The 18,261-nt window shown below is 44.0% G+C and overlaps 1 protein-coding gene across 3 annotated transcripts in view; it reads right to left on the bottom strand.

Annotated features, from left to right (window-relative positions):
- Positions 1–10,058, bottom strand: part of cemip2 (cell migration inducing hyaluronidase 2) — a 79,420-nt gene extending 69,362 nt beyond the window's left edge. For 2 of the 3 annotated variants that reach the window (XM_041186708.1, XM_041186710.1), the window contains exon 1: positions 9,811–10,058. The gene's annotated coding sequence lies outside the window, so the exon portion shown is untranslated. Of the gene's footprint in view, positions 1–9,272; positions 9,326–9,810 lie in introns of those variants that run through there. The other variant, XM_041186709.1, reaches the window with a different exon arrangement.
- Positions 10,059–18,261: the final 8,203 nt, after the last annotated feature.

Raw genomic sequence — 18,261 nt, 5'->3', positions numbered from 1 at the left:
CAAAATTTCCTACACTGGTCAGTTGATTTGTGTAATGCATTTAACACAATCACTTTTCCAAGCCCGCAGCTAACCAGCCCCTCATCAACCATCCATTGTACCCACCTTTGACACGTCTAATTTATCCCCCAATCAGTTATTTATAGAATGTTGTTCCTGATATATATTAATGATCTAGATCTTGATGTGTAGGGGACAATTTCAAAGTTGGCGGATGATACGAAGCTTGGGAGTGTTGTAAACTGCGAGGGCGACAGTATAGAACTTTAAAAGGACATTGACTAGTTGGTGGAGTGGGCAGATAAGTGGCAGATGAAGTTCAATGTGGAGAAGTGTGAGGTGATGCATTTTGTTAGGAAGAACATGGACAGACAATATAAAATAAGGGGTGAAATTTTGAAGGGGATGCAGAACATAAGAACATAAGGACTAGGAGTAGGCAGTTCAGCCCCTCGAGCCTGCCCCGCCATTCAATACGATCATGGCTGATCTAATTTCGACCTCAACTCCAATTTCCCTTCCTCTATCTATAACCTTTCAACCTATTACTAATTAAAAATCTATCTATCTCCTCCTTCCATTTATTCAGCATCCCGACATCCACCGTACTCTGAGGCAGTGAATTCCACAGATTCATGACCCTTTGGGAAAAGTAATTCCTCTACATCTCTGATTTAAATCTACCATCCCTTAAAACTAGGGACTCTCATTCTAGAATGCCCCACAAGGGGAAACATCCGCTCCACATCTACTTTGTCTATCCCCTTTAGCATCTTATATACCTCAATTAGTTCTCCTCTCATCTTTTTAAACTCTAACGAGTATAGGGCTGAGCTGCTCAATCTCTCCTCTTAAGACAAGTCCCGCATCTCTGGAATCAATCTAGTGAACCTCCTCTGAACCGCCTTCAGTGCAACTACATCTTTCCTCAATAAGGGCACCAAAACTGTGCAGAGCACTCCAGTTGCGGTCTCACCAATGCCTTGTACAGTTGCAACAACACTTCCGTATTTTTATGCTCTATTCCTTTAGCAATAAATGCAAAAATTCCATTTGCCTTCCTTATTACCTGCTGTACCTGCATACTAGCTTTCAGCGATTCATGCATGAGGACACCCAGGTCCCTCTGCACTGAAGCATTCCGAAGTTTCTCTCCATTTAAATAATAAGTCGCCTTTTTATTCTTCCGACCGAAATGCAGGAGCAGAAAGGGTGTATATGTGCAAAGATCATATAGATCATTGAAGGTAGCAGGACAGATGGAAAAACAGTTAATAAAGCATAAAGTATTCTGGGCTTTACTAATAGGGGCATAGGGTACAAGAGCAGGGAGGTTATGCTGAATTTATATAAGGCACTCATTAGACCTCAGCTGGTGTATTGTGTACAGTTCTGGCTGCCACACTATAGGAAGGATGTGAACACATTGGTGAGAGTACAGAAGAGGTTTACAAGAATGGCTCAAGGGATGAGAAACTTCAGTTACGAAGATAGATTGGAGAGGCTGGGACTGTTTTCCTTGGAGAGAAGGAGGCTAAGAGGAGATTTTATAGAGATATTCATAATCATAGGGGTGCTGGACAGAATAGACAGGGAGAAGCTGTTCCCACTCGTAAAAGGATCAAGAATGAGGGGGGACAGATTTAAAATGATTTGCAAAAGAAGCAAATGTGACGTGAGAAAAAGCTTTTTTTCCACAACCAGTGGTTCAGGTCTGGATTGCACTGCCTGGAAATGCATTGGAGGCAGGTTCAATCGAGGCATTCAAGAAGGCATTAGGTGACAATTTGGTTAGAACCAATGTGCAGGGGTACAGGGAAAAGGCAGGGCAATGGCACTAGGTCATAATGCTCATTCGGAGGGCTGGTGCAAACACGATGGGCCGAATGGCCTCCTTCTGTGCCATTAAAATTCTGTGATTCTGTGCAAAAGAAGCCTCAGCTTTTGGAAAAGAACCTGTATGACTTGTCATATTTCAAGCTTTTTGACTATTTAATATAAGAAATATTTATATCAAATTGTTGCTATTAACAATAACAAACTTACACATACATTGTGCATTTAACATGGTGCTACACAGGAGAATTATCAAACAAAATTTGACACCAAGCCATGTAAGGGATATATTAAGCTGATGGCCAAAGGGTTGGCCAACCAGGCAGCTTTTGAGGAGCATCTTAAAGGAGGAAAGAGAGTTCGAGAGGGAGAAAGGTTGAGGGAGGGATATCAAGAGCTTAGGGCTAGGCTTCTGAAGGCCCGGCCAGCAACGCTGGAACAATTAAAATCGGGGATGAGCGACAGGCTGGAAATGGAGGAGTCCCGATATCTCAGAGGGTTGTGAGACTCCAGGAGATTACAGAGATCAGGAGGGGGGAGGCCATGGAGGGATTTGAAATCAAGAGTGTGAATTTTAAAACTGTGGCGATTTTGGACTGGGATCCAGGTTAGTGAGGACAGGGGTTGATAGGTGAATGAGATTTGGGGTCAGTTAGTGTTGGGATTTTAGATGAGCAGGAGCTTAGGGAGGGTGGAGGTTGGCCAGGAGAGTTAAGCATTGCAGAGAAACAACCAAATTCACACCTCCCATTAGGAATCTGAGAAAGTATATTTGATCCAGTAGTTGGGATGAAACAAAGCAGTTAGCAGAGTTGGTTGTCTGGCAAAACATCAGATAACAGGGTTTGTTAATACATTGATAAAAACAAAAAAACTGCGGATGCTGGAAATCCAAAACAAAAACAGAATTACCTGGAAAAACTCAGCATGTCTGGCAGCATCGGCGGCGAAGTAAAGAGTTGACGTTTCGAGTCCTCATGACCCTTCGACAGAACTTGAGTTCGAGTCCAAGAAAGAGTTGAAATATAAGCTGGTTTAAGGTGTGTGGGAGGGGGGCAGAGAGAAAGAGAGAAGTGGAGGGGGGGTGTGGTTGTAGGGACAAACAAGCAGTGATAGAAGCAGATCATCAAGATGTCAACAACAATAGAACAAAAGAACACATAGGTGTTAAAGTTGGTGATATTATCCAAACGAATGTGCTAATTAAGAATGGATGGTAGGGCACTCAAGGTATAGCTCTAGTGGGGGTGGAGGGAGCATAAAAGATTTTAAAATATTTAAAAATAATGGAAATAGGTGGGAAAAGAAAAATCTATATAATTTATTGGAAAAAAAAGGAAGGGGGAAACAGAAAGGGGGTGGGTTATGGAGGAGGGAGCTCAAGACCTAAAGTTGTTGAATTCAATATTCAGTCCGGAAGGTTGTAAAGTGCCTAGTCAGAAGATGAGGTGCTGTTCCTCCAGTTTGCGTTGGGCTTCACTGGAACAATGCAGCAAGCCAAGGACAGACATGTGGGCAAGAGAGCAGGGTGGAGTGTTAAAATGGCAAGCGACAGGGAGGTTTGGGTCATTCTTGCGGACAGACCGCAGGTGTTCTGCAAAGCGGTCGCCCAGTTTACGTTTGGTCTCTCCAATGTAGAGGAGACCACATTGGGAGCAACGAATGCAGTAGACTAAGTTGGGGGAAATGCAAGTGAAATGCTGCTTCACTTGAAAGGAGTGTTTGGGCCCTTGGACGGTGAGAAGAGAGGAAGTGAAGGGGCAGGTGTTGCATCTTTTGCGTGGGCATGGGGTGGTGCCACAGGAGGGGGTTGAGGAGTAGGGGGTGATGGGAGGAGTGGACCAGGGTGTCCCGGAGGGAGCGATCCCTACGGAATGCCGATAGGGGGGGTGAAGGGAAGATGTGTTTGGTGGTGGCATCATGCTGGAGTTGGCGGAAATGGCGGAGGATGATCCTTTGAATGCGGAGGCTGGTGGGGTGATAAGTGAGGACAAGGGGGACCCTATCATGATTCTGGGAGGGAGGAGAAGGCGTGAGGGCGGATGCGTGGGAGATGGGCCGAACACGGTTGAGGGCCCTGTCAACGACCGTGGGTGGAAAACCTCAGTTAAGGAAGAAGGAGGACATGTCAGAGGAACTGTTTTTGAAGGTAGCATCATCAGAACAGATGCGACAGAGGCGAAGGAACTGAGAGAATGGGATGCAGTCCTTACAGGAAGCGGGGTGTGAGGAGCTGTAGTCAAGGTAGCTGTAGGAGTTGGTAGGCTTGTAATGGATATTGGTGGACAGTCTATCACCAGAGATTGAGACAGAGAGGTCAAGGAAGGGAAGGGAAGTGTCAGAGATGGACCACGTGAAAATGATGGAGGGGTGGAGATTGGAAGTAAAATTAATAAATTTTTCTAAGTCCCGACGAGAGCATGAAGCAGCACCGAAGTAATCATCGATGTACCGGAGAAAGAGTTGTGGAAGGGGGCCGGAGTAGGACTGCAACAAGGAATGTTCCACATACCCCATAAAGAGACAGGCATAGCTGGGGCCCATGCGGGTACCCATAGCCACACCTTTTATTTGGAGGAAGTGAGAGGAGTTGAAGGAGAAATTGTTCAGCGTGAGAACAAGTTCAGCCAGACGGAGGAGAGTAGTGGTGGATGGGGATTGTTCGGGCCTCTGTTCGAGGAAGAAGCTAAGGGCCCTCAGACCATCCTGGTGGGGAATAGAGGTGTAGAGGGATTGGACGTCCATGGTGAAGAGGAAGCGGTTGGGGCCAGGGAACTGGAAATTGTTGATGTGACGTAAGGTGTCAGAGGAATCACGGATGTAGGTGGGAAGGGACTGGACAAGGGGAGAGAGAAGGGAGTCAAGATAACGAGAAATGAGTTCTGTGGGGCAGGAGCAAGCTGAGACAATCGGTCTACCGGGGCAGTTCTGTTTGTGGATTTTGGGTAGGAGATAGAAGCGGGCCGTCCGAGCTTGGGCAACTATCAAGTTGGAAGCTGTGGGAGGAAGATCCCCAGAGGAGATGAGGTCAGTGACAGTCCTGGAAACAATGGCTTGATGTTCAGTGGTGGGGTCATGGTCCAGGGAGAGGTAGGAGGAAGTGTCTGCGAGTTGACGCTTAGCCTCCGCGAGGTAGAGGTCAGTGCGCCAGACAACAACAGCACCACCCTTGTCAGCGGGTTTGATGACAATGTCAGGATTGGACCTGAGAGAATGGAGTGCAGTAAGTTCAGAGAGAGACAGGTTAGAATGGGTGAGAGGAGCAGAGAAATTGAGACGACTAATGCCGCGCCGACAGTTCTCAATGAAAAGATCAAGAGAAGGTAAGAATCCAGAGGGAGGGGTCCAGGTGGAGGGAGAATATTGGAGATGGGTAAAAGGATCCGTTGAACTGGGAGAGGACTCCTGCCCAAAGAAGTGAGCCCGGAGACGAAGACGGCGGAAGAAGAGTTCAGCATCATTCCGAGCCCGAAATTCATTGAGGTGAGAGCGTAAGAGTATGAAACAGTCCTTTGCTGAGCACTGAACGTTCAGCATCGGAGAGCGGAAGGTCAGGGGGTATAGTGAATACACGGCTGGGGCTGGGATTGGAAGATGGTGTGGGGACGGAGGGACAGCAGGGGTGGAGGGCCCTAGATGGGTGTTGGTGTCGATGAGTTGTTGGAGCTTGTGTTCCTTAGCACTTGAGAGAAAGAGAAAAAGTTTCTTGTTGAGGCGTCGGATGAGCCGAAGAATAAAATGAAACTGGGGGCACGCGCAGCTTTGAAAAAGGGTACGGCGGTGCTGCTGGAGGGAGAGGTCAAGTGTGTTCATATGGCGGTGCATGGCACTGAGTGTGGATCTCAGAATGTGACGGGAACAGCAGTCCGAGAAACGTTTTATGTCCCGGAGATACCTGTAATAAGGATCATTCAAAGGATCATCCTCCGCCATTTCCGCCAACTCCAGCATGATGCCACCACCAAACACATCTTCCCTTCACCCCCCCTATCGGCATTCCGTAGGGATCGCTCCCTCCGGGACACCCTGGTCCACTCCTCCATCACCCCCTACTCCTCAACCCCCTCCTGTGGCACCACCCCATGCCCACGCAAAAGATGCAACACCTGCCCCTTCACTTCCTCTCTCCTCACCGTCCAAGGGCCCAAACACTCCTTTCAAGTGAAGCAGCATTTCACTTGCATTTCCCCCAACTTAGTCTACTGCATTCGTTGCTCCCAATGTGGTCTCCTCTACATTGGAGAGACCAAACGTAAACTGGGCGACCGCTTTGCAGAACACCTGCGGTCTGTCCGCAAGAATGACCCAAACCTCCCTGTCGCTTGCCATTTTAACACTCCACCCTGCTCTCTTGCCCACATGTCTGTCCTTGGCTTGCTGCATTGTTCCAGTGAAGCCCAACGCAAACTGGAGGAACAACACCTCATCTTCCAACTAGGCACTTTACAACCTTCCGGACTGAATATTGAATTCAACAACTTTAGGTCTTGAGCTCCCTCCTCCATCCCCACCCCCTTTCTGTTTCCCCCTTCCTTTTTTTTCCAATAAATTATATAGATTTTTCTTTTCCCATCTATTTCCATTATTTTTAAATATTTTAAAATCTTTTATGCTCCCTCCACCCCCACTAGAGCTATACCTTGAGTGCCCTACCATCCATTCTTAATTAGCACATTCGTTTGGATAATATCACCAACTTTAACACCTATGTGTTCTTTTGTTCTATTGTTGTTGCCATCTTTTGATGGTCTGCTTCTATCACTGCTTGTTTGTCCCTACAACCACACACCCCCCTCCACTTCTCTCTCTCTCTTTCTCTCTCGCTCTCCGCCCCCCCCACACACCTTAAACCAGCTTATATTTCAACTCTTTCTTGGACTCGAACTCAAGTTCTGTCGAAGGGTCATGAAGACTCGAAACGTCAACTCTTTTCTTCTCCGCCGATGCTGCCAGACCTGCTGAGTTTTTCCAGGTAATTCTGTTTTTGTTTTGTTAATACATTGTTTGTTAATACATTCACAAATAAAACGTTGGGGTAGGTTTCATTCACCTGAGCACCACTGGAAGATCAGTGCCCAGGAGGGAAGTAACAGGTCCCTTTGATTATTCAACTAATGCATCACTAACATGAGAGAGAGAGAGAGAGAGAGAGAGAGAGAAAGAGCTGGGACAGGGTCAGAGGTCGAGGCCTTGTTCTATTGTGTCAAGTAGGGGGAGGCAGCCTGCAGAATCTCGGAGTGCAAACAGTCACAGAGGGAGAGAGAGAAAACGGGTACGAGAGAGAGAGGGAGAGAGATAAAACACTCTCTTCAAAAGGTTAGGGTCAATTAATTGCAGGAGTTCGCCAGCTTATGAAGAGAATTTAGCTCATTAACAGGTTATAATGGAATGCTTTTATTACCTTCTATGTTACAAAGAGCTTCATGAAATAGATTAACATCCACTGCAAACTGTAGTGTCATTCATGTGTCACATGTAAAAGAGGTCAGCCTGTTAGATTACAATGGGGGTCGGTCACCTTAACAGTGATTTTAACTCAGGCAGATTTTCAGAAAGTAGAGGCAGTGTGCATGGGGCATGGGAGATTATAATATCCAGGGTTATTGCTATGGCCAACCACAGTACCACCCTTCCTCCACCCCACTCCACAACCCCCGCCAACCAGATTGCTCCATTGTATGACTTTATATTATTTTATCTTATTCATTAATTAGCTAATAAACTAGTACTTTTTTTAATTTAATGATTGAGGATTGCGCAATGATTTTCATCTTTACATTCTCACTTCTGCAAAAGCTGGACCATCAAGAAGAGTGATGAGGCTTAAGTAAGAGCATTTGAAATGAAAGGTCGCAGGCAGAGGTTATGCATATCATGGACAGCCAATTGGACAAATGAGTCGGGGCTCGAGAAAGGCAGTGTTAAGAGGAACTTGTTTGAGGCAGTGATACCAAGGAGGCAATGATGCGAACAGGAGGGGTGTTTGGAAAAAGCAGTAATGCAAGATAAAACACCTGAAAAACGTACACAAGGAAGACCCAAGATGGTATGGATGGGTAATAAGGTGACGGATAATGTGGTGTAGTGGCATTGTCACCAGACTAGCAATCCAGGGAGCCATGTTCAAATCCCACTAAGGCAGATGGTGAATTTTGAATGTAATTTTAAAATTCTGGAATTAAAATCTAGTGATGACCATGAAACCACTGTCAATTGTTGTAAAAACCCATCTAGTTCACTGGTGCCCTTTCAGGAAGGAAATCTGCTGTCCTTATCTGGTCTGGCTTACATATGACTCCCAATTCACAGCAATATGGCTGACTCTGAAATGGCCGAGCAAGTCATTCAGTTCTCAAGGGCAATTATGGATGGGTGATAAATGCTGTGATGCCCACATCCCATGAACAAATAATTTAGAAATTCAGAATGTGGACTGGCCTCTCCATGGGACAGGTAGTGAAGGCAGCGGAGAATAGAATTCAGTAGAGAAAGATTATTCATAGTGCGGCCAACCCTTGGAAAAACGATGGATGAAAGACTAGACAAGACGAGGAAAGTGGCCATTCTTTATCTGCGGGTTTAAACAGCGAGGGTCAGTGACTCTTTCAATGTTGGGGGTTGTCACAACTGTTGGAAGGTCAGAGACCTGAAACATTAACTCTGTTTCTCTCTCCACAGATGCGGCCAGACCTGCTGAGTATTTCCAGCATTTTCTGTTTTAATTACCACAATGACTCTGATTCTGTTCTCATCCAACATCCACATGCACATGTATACGTGTACTCCAGCAAGACATCGCTGGACAATAATCAGCAGCAGAGCCCCTGGCAAATCTGCATTTCCACCCTTCTCCTTTGGGGCAACATACAATGCTGAAAGCATTCAATGTATTGGCTCCACCGCCTGATATCAGCTAGATAGACTTGAATTCATATGGCACCTTTAATGACCTAAGGACATCCCAAAGCACTTTACAGCCAGTAAGGTATTTTTTGAAGTGCATTCCTGCACTGTTGCAATGTAGGAACTGGGGTAGACAATTTTGTGCACAGCAAGATCCCACAGCCAGCAACGTGATCATGATATTCTGTTTTTGTGATGTTGGCTGAGGGATAAATATTGGCTGGGACACTGGAGAGAATGCCCCTGCTCTTTTTTCCAAAATACTGCCATGGGAGGTCTGAGAAGGCAGCTGGGTTGGGGGGGGGGGGGGGGGGCGGGGTGGGGTGCTCAGTTTAACATCATTCCAAAATTCGGCACCTCTGACAGCGCAGCACTGCGGTGGTAGTGCTCAAAACCCTGGGGTAGGACTTGATCCCAAAGCCTTTGAGCTGATAGGCAAGTATCCTATTAATAGCTAACACTGCTATATCAGGGTGTAGGAAGAACTAAACTTCAGACCTGACCTAGAGCTATGTCCAATTAGCTTCACTCACCTGCCCTTTGCATGGAGCCCTGCAATTCTTCCATCCCCCACATCTCTCTAGTAAGTTCCCCTGTCGAAAGTTCCTTTTCACTCTGCCTCCACCACCCTTTCTGGCAGCACATTCCAGATCACTGCGGCTCGCTGTGTTAAACAACAAAAAAAAATTCCTCCTTATCTCTCGCTCTCTTGCCAATGACATTAAATCAGTCTCTGACCCTGGCTGCAACTGGAGCAGAGTCTCCCCCTGGTCATTCGATGACTTGTCAGATTGTCAGGGGAGGGGGATGGGCAACATTACAGCTGCAAAAGAACAATGGGGGGTGGGGGGTTAGTAAAGAAGATTTAAACATGGGGCTCCCTTACAACTTTAAGTCTATCCTCCCACAGCCCAGCCAGACCCCGGGAGAGAGAAGTCGATCTTTACTCTCACTTTAAAATAAAATAACACATGTTTTCTCTGTGCCCAAGAGGTCCTAACTCCTTACCTTGTGTCTGTGGAGCAACTCAAGTCCCTTTAAAAGAAAAAATCAACATTCAAAGTTTCTCACCGGTGTGGAGAGGTGGGGGGGAAAGTTTCCTTAGCTTCCCCTCTTAGGACGTGCAGGCTTGGTTTAAAGACAGGCAGGCAGACGCAGGGGGCAAGTGTTACGATGAGTTGCCGGCTTGGGACATGGCTTGCAGCATCTTGTCCAAAGCCATTGAGCTGTCTCTGCTGATGTCCTATTGCAGCTCCTACATCACAAGCTGCAGCCGAAAACTCCGCTTCCCCCTTTGGCGTTTCAGTAAGTTTCCATTCGTAAGGAAAATAAACCCCCCCCCCTACCCACCCACCCCCACACCCCCAAAAACCTCTCCTTCCCTGTGCCCCGCACACTCGCCTTCTTGCAATTGAGTCAGCTACGGTGCAGGGAGAAAAAAGGAAGTGAATAATGCTCAGATTGGGTTAAATCAGCGGCAGGAATAAGGTGGAGTTTCACTCCGGCGTCATCAACTTCATTTCTCTTGCTCAAGAGTTGCAAAGCTCCTTTTTTCAGCTCAGGAGCGTGTAGTTGACGACATCTAATGGACATGTGAAGAAAAGCCAGCCTCGTCCTCTTCGCCCCATTTTGTACAATTGAAATATGAATTTTTGTCATTTCTGCTTTTTGAAATGAAGGTTTAAGCAGTCACTTTAGCTTATTACAGGCTCCGTGCTCTTGCAAAAACGAGAACTCATAAAGAAAGACTTGCATTTATATAGCAGCACCTTTCTCAACCACTAAAAGTGGTTTCCCTTTCTCAAAGAGCTTTACAGTCAATGAAGTGCTTTCTGAAGTGTAGTCACTGTAATGATGGGAAACCCCGCAGGCACACTGCAAGCTCCCACAACCAGCATTGAGATAATGGCCAGATAACCTATTTATGCATTTCCTATTTCGATTGAGGGATAAATATTGGTCAGGTCACGGGGGAGAACTCACCTGCTCTTCTTTGAAATAGTGGCCACGGGATCCTTTACTGAGGTCTGTCCTCCATTTTGATTTTGATTTTGCCAAGTGCCAATCTGTATCTTTCATAAGGGGCAGAATCTTCGACTCAGCAAGCGGAGGCGGGGCCCACTCGATGAGGCGTAAAAAGACGCGGGGTGACATTGGGCAGGTGTCCCGACGTCACTGCACGTCACTTAGGTTTTCAGTTCGGCAGGCGCACCCCCCCCCGAGTCGGCTGCGCACCTGCCAGACTGTCAAATGCCTATTAAGGCTATTTCAAAAGCCACTAAGGCAATTTACCTGAGCTACCCGTCCAACCTTCTGGCTGGCGGGCAGGCAAAGAGCCCAGGCAGACTTCACATTTTTCATGGAAGCTCATCCATGGGCGGGATGGGGTTTCGTGAATGATTTTAAATTTTCACAAAAATTTTCATTGAAATTAATGCACATGTCCCAGCTCATGTGACAGTTTCACAGTGTCGCCTAACCAGTAACACGCACATGCTGTGAACAAATAAAAAAAATTTTAAATCTCATTGGGCGTAGAGTGCTTTGTGATGTCCTGAAGTTGTGAAAGGCCTGGTATAGAAAGACCAGCTCTCATTTATCTATGCACCTGGGCCCCTATACCCCCACTATATCATCCCAATTTTTGCATTAGTCACAAACCATTTAAACTGCCAGACTAGCGAAAGTGAGTAGCAACTCATACTGTAAATAAAACTGTGCTGGTGCTGCCAAGGGTAGCATCCACCAAAAAAGAGAGATATCACCCAGCATTCCTAACAGCAATGCAAATCCAAAGCAGGATGCCATCATAGAAAGGGTTGCCAACCCTCCAGGATTGGCCTGGAGCCCCCAGGAGTTAAAGGCTGATCCCTAGGACACTATTGCATGTAACCTAGGAATAATATCATAGGGTCACTTGAAAACTGCCTCTTAAAAAAAATCTTCAAACTCTTCTGTTTACTAATTACAAAAATATTTGATACAGGGCAAAAAATAACTTGCTTGACTGGCAGCCAGGAATTATCCAATTGGGTAACAATGACTATTCACTTTCTGATTAGCTAGGGAGGCTTGTGCATATGTTGGTGACCAATGGCTAAAGTGTGGGGGCAGGGCAGTTGGAGGCAGTAGGTCATGTGATCACACCTCCAGGAATATGGCCAACCAGATTGGCTTCATTGCTTGTGCATAGCTAGGTTCTTTTGACCATTTTTGGTTGGGAGAGCTTCCCTGTCTGTCTTCACTTTGAGTTGACTGATCTTAGGTGGTGCAGCAGTTGTCAGACTATCATTTTTCAGAATACGTCTGGCTAGCATTGGGGGGAGAAAAATTGGCCAGTTTCCCCATTCCTGATTGCCACCCAATAATCCATGCAGGTGGGAGGCAACACCTTGATTTTAAAATTCTCATCCTTGTTTTCAAATCCCTCTGTGGACTTGTGTAGTGTGCAATTGTTCTGTGTTTGATTATGTGAGTCTAGTAATTAATGTATGCACTCTGTGCTTGATTGGTTAAGCCTGGGTGTTGATTCAGAGAAAAATAAACAAGATGTAGAAAGAACTGGAAGCCAGAGCTGAAGCATGGAGTAGAAATTTTAAAGCAATGTGAATAAAATCTGTTACACACATAGAAACTAGTGTCATCTCTGCACAACTCTGAGATATAAAATATACAACACCTTTCCCACTCCCAACCTCTGTAACCTCTTCCAGCTCTACAATTCTGTGGGATTTCAGCATTCCTACAATTCTGACCTCTTGAGCACCCCCAATTTTCATGGCTCCACCATTGTCAGCTGTTTCTACAGCTGCCTGGGCCCTAAGCTATGGAGTTTCCTTCCTAAATCTCTCTGCCTCCCTCTCTTCCTTTAAGGAGCTCCTTTGAAACCTACATCTTTGATCAAGCTTTTTGACAAAGTGGGGAGGGCAGGGTTAATAATAAAACTGTCTTGTATCTTGAAGCCACATGTCTTTCAAAGTAAACAGGATGGTTTTGAAATGCCATAACAAGAAAGCGTAGCTTGTCATCTGTGGCAAATGTCTGAGTATTATCTACAAGAAATGCAAGGAGATGATTGAATGGAATGGCATCGAGTGTGATAAAGATAGGCAGAGGGATCCATTATTTATAGTATGGAAAGACAATGGTTAAAAAATCCAACTATTCAAAGAATTCAAAAACAAGTGGAGCGGAAGAGAGTAGCTTCAGAAAAGTAGCTTTGAAGTCAACAATTAAGACTGCTTATGTAATTAGACTTTTCAATGGATTCAGGAGCAAGTACATCATGAGATCTTATGATCTTCTGGACTCAACATTGAGTTCAACAACTTCAGACCATGAACTCTGTCCTCCATTTTAATTTTGCCAAGTGCCAATCTTTATCTTTCATCTTTCATGTTTTTATTTTCCTTTATTCTGCCGTTAACACTTACTCTGGACCAATGCTTTGTTTCGTTACTACCACCATTACCACTCCCATTGCCTTTTGTTCCATGATATCTTTATCATCTAATCTCTCCCACCCTCTAACCTGTCCCTGAGCTTCCCATCTATACTACCTGACCCTCCCCACTTTCAATAGCATAAAACCCATCACAGTTCTACCTCTCATCAGTTCCGAAGAAGAGTCATATTGGACTCAAAACATTAACTCTGTTTCTGTCTCCACAGATGCTGCCAAACCTGCTGACATTTTCCAGCATTTTATGTTTCATTTACAGATTTCCACAGTATTTTGCCTTTATATTATTTGAGATGTTATGACATGTCCCTTTAATTTACAAATTAAAATATGCAAAATCAATTATAATCAAGCATGGTTTTCAATCCTTCTTTGGAAGGCTCAACAGATCAAGCTTATTCAGTATGTGTTGTAACACACAGGAGAAAAAGAGGTTAGCTAAAAGTTAAACATTAACAAGTACCAGTCCTAATATCTCTTTATGTAACTCGTAATTTAATTTTGCTTGGTAGTCACTCCTGGGTAGCACCTTAAGACATTTTGTAGTATTAACCGGTGCACAAGGAAGTTATAACCAACATTTATAAAACACTGATTTAGCCTCAACTGGCATATTGCATCCAGATCTGGGCAGCAAATGAAGGTTTTAGACAGGATGCAGAAAAGATTTACAAGAATGGTTCCAGGGATGAGAGACTTGAGTTATGAGGATAGATTGGAGAAGCTGGGTGTTCACCGTAGTGAAGAGAAGGTTGAGAGGAGATTGGATGGCAGTGGTTCAAGAAGACAGCTCACCATCACCTTCTCAAGGGCAATTAGAGATGGGCAATAAATGCTGGCCTAGCCAACGATGCCCATGTCCCGCTAAAAAGAATAAAAAAATATTTGCTGGAGGAATTCAAAATCATGAGGGATCTGGACAGAGTAGATAAGGAGGAACTATTCCCATTGGTGGAAAGTTCATGAACCAAAGAGCACTGATTTATGGTGATTGATAAAAGGGGCATGAGGAAAAACTTGTTTTTACGCAGCGAATGGTTAAGATCAGGAGGTGAATCACAAAATTTTTGAATGCAGATGCAGCAAGTAATTAGGAATGCACATAGCATGTTGGCATTTTTTTCCAAGGGGAATGGAGTATAAAAGTATTACTGCAGCTGTATGGGTCATTGGTGAGACCATATCTGGAATACTGTCTACAGTTTTGGTCTCCTTATTTAAAAAAGGATATAATTGCCTTAGAAGCAGTTCAGGGAAGATTCATTGATTCATTCCTGGGATGAAAAGCTTATCCTATGAAGAAAGATTGAAGAGGTTGGACTTATACTCATTGGAGTTTAGAAGAAGGAGATGTGATCTTATTGAAACATATAAGATCCTGAGGGGACTTGACAGGATGGATACCGGGAGGATTTTTCTATTTGTGCAGGATACTAGGGCACACAATTTAAGAACAAGAGGTCTGCCTGTTAAAATGAAAGTGAAGAAAATGTTGTGATGAGGACATAAGGAATCTGCAAGGGGATATAGACAGATTGAATAAGTGGGCAAAAACTTGACAGATGGAGTTTTAAGTAGGAAAGTGTGAGGTCATGCACTTTGGTAGGAAGAATTAAAATGACAGACTTTTATTTAAATAGAGAGAGACTCCAAAAAAGTGCAGCACAGAGGGATCTGGGTGTTCTTGTGCATGAAACACAAAAAGTTAGGTGCAGGTAACTAAGAAGGCAAATTGAATTTGTATTGCTAGTGAGATGGAGTTTAAAAATAGGGAAGTCTTGTTACAACTGTACAAGGTGTTGGCGAGGCTGCACCTGGAGTACTGTGTACAGTTTTGGTCCCCATATTGGCACTGGAGGCAGTTCAAAAGAGATTCACTAGGTTGATTCCTAGGATGAAGGGGTTAATTTATCAAGAACGGCTGAACTTGTTAGGCCTTTATTCATTAGAGTTTAGAAGAATGAAGGGTGATCGTATTGAAACGTATGAGATTCTGAGGGAGCTTGACAGGGTAGATGTTGAGAAGATGTTTCCACTAGAGGGGTAATCTCGAACTAGGGGACATAGTTCAGAATAAGGGGACACTCATTTAAAACTGAGATGCGAAGGAATTTCTTCTCTCAGAGGGTAGTGAATGCCTGGAATTCTCTACCCCAGAGAGTTGTGGAGGCAAGATCACTAAAAGTATTTAAAGAGAAGGTAGATAGATTTTTGAAATTTCGGAGAGATCAGGGCTATGAAGAGCTGGCATGAAAGAGGAGTTGAGGCCTGGGGCAGATCAGCCATGATCTTATTGATTGGTGGGGCAGGCTTGAGGGGCCGAATGGCCTACTCCTGCTTCTATTTCTTATGTTCTTATGTTCTAATTTTTTTCTCTCAGCATGTAATTATTATGTGGAACTCTTCCCCAGAAAGCAATGGAGGCTGGGTCATTGAATTTACTCAAGACAGCGCTAGTCAGATTTTTGGTAGACAAGGGAGTCAAGAGTTATGGCGGGTGCAGGCAGAAAAGTGGAGTTGAGACCACAACCAGATCAGCCATGAGCAATCTCAGAGGGCTGAATGGCCTACTCCTGCTCTTAAGTCCTTTTTAAGTTAAGTTTTTATGTCCGATGTCCCTATCTGGGATGGACTGTCTGGGAGTGTGGTGGAGCCAGATCCGTTGATGGCTTTCAAAAAAGAACTGGATAATTATCTGAAGTAGAAACAATTTCAGGATTATAGGAAAAGGGCCAGGGAGTGGAACTAGGTATATTTGATATATTTATAGGTATATTTACCCTTATTGCTTTGTCATTGTTAACAATTACCCTCCATTACTGCAGCTGATCAGACAAATAGGAACACAAGAAATGACCTGACACTGGATTAAATGAAAGTTGATGGATAAGGGTCTGAGGTGATCTGCGCATCAGATAATTCAAATTAAAGAACACAGGAATGGCAATAGGCCATTCAGCATGTCCAGCCTGTCCCATCCTTCAGTTAAATCAAGACTGATCTCTATATTAACTCCATCTACCTTCCTTGGTTCTGTAACGTTTAATACCCTTTTCCTAACAAAACTCTATCAAGCTCAGTTTTGAAATTTCTAATTCGCCCCAAGCCTTGACAGCTTTTTGAATGAGGGAGAGAGATTTCCATATTTTCCACTTCACTTTGCATGAATAAATACTTCCTAAATAGCCTGGCTCTAATTTTGAGGTTCTGCCCCCTTGTTCTGGACACCACCCATCAGAGAAAATAGTTTCTATCTACATACGAACATATGAGTTATGAGCAAGAGTAGGCCACTCGGCCCCTCAAACCTTTTTGCCATTCAATAAGATCATGGCTGATTTGATTATAACCTCAACCCCACATTGCTGCCTATCCCCAATAACCTTTAACCCCCTGTTATTCAAGAATATATCCACCTCTGCCCTAAAAATATTCAAAGACTCTGCTTCCACTGCCTTTTCAGGAAGAGAGTTCCAAAGACTCATGGCCCCGTGACAGAAAAATTTTTTCCTCATCTCTTTATTAAACGAGCGGCCCCTTATTTATAAACAGTGACCCTTAGTTCTAGATTCTCCCACAAGAGGAACCATCCTCTCTACATCCATCCTGTCAAGACCTCTCAGGATCTTAAAGGTTTTGATCAAGTTGCCTTTTACTCTCCTAAACTCCAGTGGATACAAGCCTAACCTGTCCAGCCTTTCCTCATAAGACAACACACCCATTCCTGGTATTAGTCTAGTAAACCTTCTCTGAACTGCTTCTAATGCATTTACATTTTTCTTTAAAAAAGGACACCAGTACTGTACACAGTACTCCAGATGTGGTTTTACCAGTGCCCTGTACAATTGAAGCCCTACATTTGTATTCAATTCCCTCACATTAGCTTTCCCAATTACTTGCTGCACCTGCATACTAGCCTTTTGTGATTCATGCACTAGGACACCCAGATCCCTCTGAATCTCAGAGCTCTGAAATCTCTCACCAGTTGGAAAATAAGCTTCTTTTTTATTTTTCCCGCCAAAATGAACAATTTCACATTTTCCCACTTTATACTCCATTTTCCAGACCTTTGTCCACTCACGTAACCTATCTATGTCCCTTTGTAGCCTCCTTATGTCCTCCTCACAATTTACTTTCTTACCTATCTTTGTGTCATCAGCAAATTTTGTCACCAATCCTTAGGTCCATTTATCCAAGTCATTTATATCTATCCTATCAACTCCTGCAATCATCTTAAACACCCCTTAATCTTCTTTTACTCAAAGGAATACAAGCCTAGTCCCTGCAACCTGTCCTCATAATTTAACCCTTTCAGTCCTGGTATCATTCCGGTGAATCTACACTGCAGCTCCTCCAAGGCCAGTATATCCTTTTCTATTAAGGAACTATTTATCCCACAATGTTATATATGTTTGAAATGAGCTTTGGTCCTTCAATTCAAAAATATTGAGAGAGTAAATTTGTTGAAAATGCCATTGGTTTCAAAATCTAGCAAGCAGCCCATGTGAGAAAAGCAGATTTTATTTCCAGTCTAATAATTTCAGAAAACAAATAGTTTTTTTTCTCAGAAGTTACCTTCCAGACTGAGCTGGGGAGCTTTTATTTGCAGTATCCACATGGCACTGGGTAACATTGCCAGCAGTTTCCTGGAAAACCTATTACAGTTGGAGAATGAGACACTCAGGGAGTTGCATAAATCACATAAGTCCACAATCTTGAATTTGGGTGGGCTTTATTGCCAAAGGTTAACAACAGAAAAAATTGGATTGCAGATGTATGTGGGTGGATATCAGTTTTTCTGTTGAGGGAACACAGGCAGAGTTTAACATAATTATTAGTAATGTTTCAACTACAATGAGAATTTATATAGCACCTTTAATGCAGTAAAACATCCCAAGTGCTTCACAGGAGTATGATCAAACAAAATTTGGCACTGTGCCACATAAGGACAAATTAGGACAGATGAACAAAGGTTTGCCATGTACAAACACTAAAATAACAAAATGACTCAGTTAAGATGACTTATTTGTGCAGGTAACTGTCAATGACCCAGAAATTAA

This window comes from Carcharodon carcharias, chromosome 4, assembly GCF_017639515.1.
Source record: "Carcharodon carcharias isolate sCarCar2 chromosome 4, sCarCar2.pri, whole genome shotgun sequence".
In the NCBI taxonomy this organism is placed as follows: Eukaryota; Metazoa; Chordata; class Chondrichthyes; order Lamniformes; family Lamnidae; genus Carcharodon; species Carcharodon carcharias.
Note: the sequence above shows the minus strand (reverse complement) of the source record. Positions and strands in the feature narration are given on the sequence as shown.